Here is a 7,844-nt window from a genome sequence, read left to right as displayed (position 1 = left end):
CCCAAAGAATGCCTTTTGGGTCTATCCGGGCGCCCTTGTGTGACAGGGGCCTAAGGCTTGGGGGAAACACACGGCTGCAATACCACACAGCTTTGTGTCTCTTTATTGCCTTTACCCAACATCGTCCTCATCATGAAAGTAAGTATTGTATTTAATCCACCTCCACCTCTTATCATTGTGCATATCGGAGTGAATCTCTGTAAATTGTAAACCAAATCCGGCATCAGCATCATGCATCCCACTTGGCTGCAATTGAACTGGCCTTACTAGCCTCAGCGCCTGAGGCTAGTCTAGTCCACCTTCCATCAATGTTCTACGTTAATGCTAGCAATGGGAAAGGAGGTCCTAGGTCCTCTACTTCCACAATGGAAACTTGTGCTCATGCAACATTGGACACTTGACGATCATATGGTCAAGATCATTACAGGAATAGCAGCCTCGGTTTTGCTTGCCATCGCCATTCTTGTTGCGTCTGCCTCAGCCAAAGCCTCGGCCATAGCAATTACCGACTAGTGTTGGTGCTCGTGTGTGCAGCCTTGATTGCACCCTCGTGGAAAATCACAAGAACTTTTGGACAAATTTTCACAATAATTCCCACATTCTAACTTACCTCAACCTCATGAGCTTCTGTGAGGGAGGCACCCCATACCTAGCTAAGTACGATTGGGGGAAGGGGACTAGTGGCCCGGTGGGGGGGCCACCGCCGGGCCGGTGGTCCCCTATCCCCAATTGTACCTAGCTAGGTGTACGGTGCCTCTGGAGCAAAAGCTCATGATGTTACGCATTGTGTGAAAAACATTGAAAAAGGCTCACTTTTCTTACATGGGAAATGTCTATATCTTCTTGTGAATTCTGGTGCATGTTTTGAGGTGTCAAGTATTGAGCCTGTTTACACGAGGGGTTGGTTGCAGAAATGTTGGCAACCGGCAACCAGCCTTCCACAGTTCGCTTGGGGATTCAGTTTTTCAAGCGTTTTTATAGGTTAGGTAGTGGTCAAGCGAGACTTAGTTATCAGTTATTTGAACAAATAACAAAGCCTCATTCTTGGTCACACGCAAAAAGGAGAATTAAATGAGTTACTAAGCCTACCCTTTGTAACTATGCCGATTTTGGCATAGTTGTGAAGTTCAAGGCATAGTTGGGAGGATGAATGAATAACTAAAGCTTTGCATGACCATGCAAGAGGCTTAGTTATTCATTTAATGCTTTGTCTTGGCATAGTTGGCATAGTTATCAATAACTGATAACTAAGCCTCGCGTGACCATGCCCTTATTCTTCCTTCTCAGCCCCCCTTGTGAGTGCTTATGCCAGTAAAAGCCGTAAACGCCAAACGTTCCCGCCATGGATGCACAAGTATCTTTTGTCCTCTTTTGCATGTGAACTTAAATAAGGGCGGTTACAGATTGTCTGCCCAAAGTTGGGCACGCTTGCGTGGACTCCAGACGGCGAGCTTCTATTCGGCCTGCAAAAGGTTCAACGCCTAAGAGATGGACAACGAAACCCGGCTGCCCAAGGTTGGGCGGGGATGGATCTTGCTACGCGACAACGTCAACAGGACGACAGAACCAATGCGCTGCTCGCATTTCTCTGAAAAGGTGATTGTTTAATTAATACTGAATTCAACTTGGGCAGGCAAGTGTGTAAAACACACCCGCCCACCCCAAAAAGATGGTGAGTGACTGCCCATTGGTATGTATCCGGTCTAAATCGCACTGGTTGTGAACATCTCCCCTCAACACTAAAGGGCACGTAAGCTCAAGCGGTGGGATCTACGGCAGGGGAACTAGGACATGCAAATCGACAGTCGTAGGATGACCCAGAAGTAAACTAAGACAAAAAAAGTGAACTTGGACAAGCAGAGAGCCTGTCCGTGTTTGCTTATCATGCATATGTTTCCCATCATGGACAACATGTGCGCACGGGAGTCTTGGATAGGTGACAAGCCTTGCATGGCCCCCACCCCAGTTCAAATCCCGGTCACAACATCGGACACCCATTTTTTTGAGCCCTTAAACCTTCTTCAGATTCATGCCACCGTTGATCCCACCGCTTGGCCTCATTAAATTTCCATGCCCTTTAGTGTTGAGGAACATCTCCCCCAAGATCTAAGGAACTCAAGAAGGTAGGGACCAAGGTGGAGATTGGGAAGGCGTGCACGTGAGCCTCGCCCTTGGTAGCGTTCTAGGGTCTTCAGAGGCATCCTCCAATTCCAGCACGTTCTCTTTAGGGACAACATCTCTCTTAGCATCTAAAATTCATCGACGCCCTCCTCAACTTGCACCTCCCATCTTCGTTGTTGGCTCCGTTCATGCTCAAAAGGACTACTCATGTATGCCCACATTTTTTGACCACTCCATTGCATGGGCTTGGCATTATAGCAAGCATTACATTGCACATAGGAGCAACCACATTTGTATTCTTTGAGGAAGAAATGGATACAACACGTGTCTACATGTGCGACTATGTGGACAACGACCGAACGGGTATCGATAGATCTGAACAGCCACAGTGTTTGATGACCAACCTCTATGGTTAATGAATTTATCCAATAACACAATCATACAAGAGGATTGCTTTATGGTATCAAATAGGAGCGGGTAGGAGAAGGAGTTTGAATCATAGAGGTGTGAATGTTCCATGTGAGATACACCCCTTACTCCATGGAATATGCTAGATCCCATAGAATATGCCATAGCATACTCCAATTGCCAATGCGATATTCAATGCTCCCCGAAAAACTTCTACAAGCATCTTGCAAACTCTAGAGATTTTCGGAAAGCTTTAGAATCTTCTAGATAGTTCTAACATCTTTTATAATAGATATCTCATTTAGATATTTGCCAAATAGGATGCCTACATAGTCTAGTAGCATTCCAAAATATGTGTATCATCTCAACCTTTGTATGCTTACAAAAAGCTCTCATACAAGCATTGTAATTGAGTTTGTTGATTGATAGCAATACATTGCTATTAATCCTAGCCTATTGCAAATCCATTAAAATTATCTCACTCTCTCTCCGTTATCTTGTCACCGTGATCATCCAAATAGTAGTGCATATAGTATATTGTGAGTTAGGAAACCCCAATCACTTATGATGTCATTAGCATCACTACGTGCCAATTAGTCGCATCATTTCGTATAAAAGCATGTACTAAATCCGATCTTTCTCATTCATTTAAGCCATTATTGCCTTGACTGAGCCTATTCAAGATATCCTTGAGACTATTGTAGCAATCAAAATTCACTTCCTCTCTTTTGAGGCTTTTTTTGCATCATTGTACTTCTATTAAGAAATGGTAAGGGTATGGTCACGCGAGGCTTAGTAATTTGTAAGCCTCGACAACTCTGACTAAGGCAGGTACATCAGGAGTTGCAGGTGACGGGGAGCAACAGGTAGTGTGAGAGAGAGAGAGTGAGGCGCAACATGAGAGAGAAAAGGAGCGCGTATCGGCAAGTAACGGACATAGTTTGCCTACTATACCTTTTTATGCATAGTTGCAATACTAAGCCGGTCAAAAGTTGTGCACTGTCAGAAATAGTCCGCCTTGCTTACAACTAACTAAGCCTCGCATTACCATACCCTAACATACAAGCCCATCTTTGAGCTATCGTCATTTGAACCTACCTTACATGCACATTTAACCATTTTTATATTCATAAAGCTTAATCTTATCTTTGAATATTATGGACCATCCTAACCATATTCAAGCCTGTCGTTAAGCGCCATTTCTAGAAAGACCGTCTTGCTTCATTCCAATCTCAACTATTTGGCACAATGATTAACTAGATTAGTATAATCTTGCGCTTTAGTCATTATACTCCTAAGTTTTTTTTCTCTTTGCCTCTAGTTGCCTCTGCTTATATTCCTAAGTTTTTTTCCTTGCTTTGCCTCTAGTTGCCTCTGCTGCTACACCTCAAGCGTTAGCCAAGCCTTTCTATGCCTCAGCTTATAAGAGCGTTGGGCAGCCTTGCCTCCTCACAACACCGTACTTAGAGCCCCATCGATCAACCCTTTGTTGCCCTGCATCGATGGGCGCCAAACTGATTCAAGTTGCTCGGTTCCCCATTTCTCTATTCCATGTTCTTTGCCGTCAGCAACCTTGTAAAGCCGGCCAATTTACCTCTGTGCCATCTTCTGTTGCTGACCTGGTGGTCTTTTATGCTCAGCTGCCTGCTTTTGGTCAAGTAACTAATGAACGAATGTCTTCAACACTAGGAGGTTCATCGGCCTCAGCTGAAAACTGCCTTGTTGAGATTGCTTGCATACACGCCATTTCCACAGTCACCATTGCCTTGAAGCTTTTCAGCTCAAAGTCGACTCTTCCTACCTTACAGCTGTGCTGGCTCCATATTTCATCAAGACTAACACAAACACACAAACGCCACACCACACAAATCAGTCAAAGAAAAAGAAAATAAGGAAGAAAAACGCCAAGGAGACCAATAGAAGAAAAGGAAATCACCCTGTCAGGAAACAACAAACCAAAGCAGCAACGAAAGCTCCACAGTCGAGTGCAGCCACCACTGAGGCGTCCAAAGAAGCGACTGTTGGCAAATGACAATGGTAAAGTGGATGCTGAAACCCAGCATAACCTGTGCACGTGCATTCTCTGTTTCTAACATTCTTTCCTAGTTGGAGAAGACAGATGAAGATAGGTAAGTGCAACACAAGCACACCCACAACTCGCACTCCCTCATGCTGTTCAAAAGGGCCAATGGAACACCAAAAGCACACGGCAACAGACATGGGCAATGCCATACTGCAGCCAGGAGCAGCCAACACAAGCACGAGGAGGCAAAAGAGATGATACCAACCAAGCAGTAAATGCTGACGAGGCAAAGGTGGCACTAACAGCAACTCGCACGTAGTGGCAGCACAATTCAAGCGTGGGATGGCAAAAGGGTGTAGCGACGAGAGCTGGAAATGGTTGGGCATAGGGCTGGAGGTAACAACAGCTGTGAGCATTACTAAATGCGAATAAGAAGAGGAAACTAGAATGACCTTCCTATCACCCACCCATGGTAGAGAGGTTATCCCAGCTCCCTCTTTGAGTAAGAGATCTTAAACTCAAGACTTTATAGAAAGATCTTTGAGATCTCTCAAGATTGTTCCTAGGATGTTAAGTGTGTGTGTGAAGAAGAAGAAGAAGAAGAAGAAGAAGAAGAAGAATGTTTGGGAACAATCCCAAGAGTTGACGGCAAAGATCTATCAGACAAGTTTTGAACTCTAAACCTCTTGCTCAAGAGGGAACTCGGATAACCAAATTCTCTCTCTCATTTCTCTCTCATTGCTTTTTTCCGAGATGGAAAAGTGGTAATACTAGAGCGACGCTCCACATGACGGTGTGAGACTTATGGGACCACACTCAAAGTGGCTGCCTGGAACTGTAATGGATCTATGCGTCTTGATGTGGGTGCTTTTGAGGATAGCTTTACTAGAAGAGACATCATCTTTTACTCTGAGACACACCAGGCCCCTGGGCAATCCATGCCTCACATCAGTGGATACAGATGGGAGACAACCTACAGACAGGAGACACACTCAGAGCACAGGACGGGGTTCGGGGGGAGTGGCAGTGCTATTTAGAGAGGATCTGCAGCCATTGATACATATAGCCCGCAGGGATGAGCAAGCTAGATACATGTGGGTGAGATTGAAAGCAAAGAGAGGCAGATATCTCTACCTTGCTATTTGCTACTTTACCCCGAGCACATCAGTTTATGCATCACCCAGAGGACAGTCCCCTTTCTCTATTTTGGATGATGACATATGGGAGTTCTCTAGGGATGGTGACATTATCATTCTAGGGGACTTCAATGCTAGGACTGCCCATCACCAGGCAGTGTTTTATGATACTTTAGAGGAGATGCTAAGAGAACTAGATGTTGTAGAGACGGGCCTGTCCAGAATATCACACGATGTGGAATATACTGAGTATGGGCGACACCTGATAGACATGGGCACCGCACACGGATTGGCCATCTTGAACGGCCTACAGAGATTTCCTGTTGCGGGAGGTTTCACATGCTTCCCACACAACCATGGAGCCATCACAGTGGACTATGTCATGGCACAGCCGAATCTCATCTCTAGTATCCAGGATCTCACAGTTGGGCCCAGACCGGTCGGGGTGGCAGTGGATCATGCTCTGGTGTCGATGACCATCTCCTTCCAGTTTAGTGTAGCACACAGGCCACGGGTAGCGGCCCCTACTCGCTACACCTTCACACGGGAGACGGATTCTGTGTACATGGACGGGATCTACAAATGCCTATGCACTGAGGACCCGGGGCGACCTCTGGTGGAGCTAACTACTATACTGACACATACATTACATGATGCAGCAGCAGAGGCATACCCACACACCCAGCCTGAGCAGAGCCGCCGATCAAGGAGCATGCCTCACAATAGCTGGTACGATGAGGAGTGCCGCCAGACTAGAGCCAGACTTCAGAGGGAGGTGCTGTTGGGGGACGTCACTCACAGACAGTCATAGATTGACTTCCGACGCCTGGTGCGGCGGAAGAAGAGGGCTTTCTTGGCTCGACTCGAGCAGGATCTACACCAGCTATTCTTGAGTCGGGACTCGCGTGAGGCATGGCGGCTCTTTCATGAGCACCCCCCCCCCCCCCCCCCTTGCTATTTCATCCACAGAGACCTGGGGTCAGTACGCATCATCTTTGTACACAATACCTGGACAGCCGCCCCTCCCCAACCCCCCCGATCCATGCCAACACACATGTGCTTTTTTCACTGCTGAGATGGTGAAGAAAGCTATTGACAGGATGAGGACTGGGAGAGCTTATGATCATAATGACTTAGTCGCGGAGCATTTCATGCATGCCAAAGACCGACTAGCAAAGCTTCTAGCAATTATGTTTAACCGTGCCATGTGCAAGGGCCTTCCGAACACTTGGAGCCTATCTACGATCGTACCTATCTTCAAGTCAGGAGACCCCATGGAGCCTGGGAATTATCGCACTATCATGATTGGACACACACTGGCACGGTTGTATGCATCCATTCTTGAGCAACAGTTGAGTAGATGGGCAGAGAAGGAAGGAGTGCGCGTAGCTGGGCAGGCAAGGTTCAGGAGAGGCTTCTCTACTCTTGATCATATCTTGACACTCAGGGCCATCATCGAGGAAGGCAGATCTCATGGGAAACGGAACTATTGTAGCTTTGTGGACTTCTGCAAAGCTTTTGACACAATACCCAGAGCTAGATTGATGTGCAGATTACAGGAAATGAGAGTACCCACAGAACTCATTTGGGGGATCATGGCATTGTACAGATCAGTAGTAGGGCATGTACGCACCCATGAGGGACTTTCTACACCGGTTCACTCCACTATCGGGGTGAAGCAGGGTTGCCCGCTCTCTCCTACTCTTTTCGGTATGTATGTGGATGAGGTTTCTGACTACATTGAGAGCGATGGTGATAGAGGTGCACAGTTGGCAGGGACATGGATTCCACTTTTGTTATATGCTGATGACGTAGTGCTGATCTCCGAATCTCCAGAGGGAATGCAACGTCAACTCGATGCTTTGCATAGGTTTTCCCACGAAAGTGGTTTGTCTGTCAACCTTGGTAAAACCAAGGTTATGGTGTTTAATACCACAGTGGATCAGGAGGTCAGCACCTACATTCACATACGGCCAGGAGACTGTGGAGTACACAGATGCTTACACTTACGTTGGAGTGGTTTTTAGCGGACCTGCATTCTCACTTAGAAGAGAAGCAGAGACCAGACTGACTAGAGCCCACGCAGCACTGGGTAGATTAGAGAAGATGTGTTCGCAGGTCCAGTTTCAGAAGCCCCGGACAAAGCTCTGGTTCTT

Source organism: Adiantum capillus-veneris, chromosome 1 (assembly GCF_014529385.1).
Source record: "Adiantum capillus-veneris isolate H3 chromosome 1, ASM1452938v2, whole genome shotgun sequence".
Lineage (NCBI taxonomy): Eukaryota > Viridiplantae > Streptophyta > Polypodiopsida > Polypodiales > Pteridaceae > Adiantum > Adiantum capillus-veneris.
The sequence above is the reverse complement of the archived record's forward strand: the minus strand, read 5'-3'. Positions refer to the sequence as shown.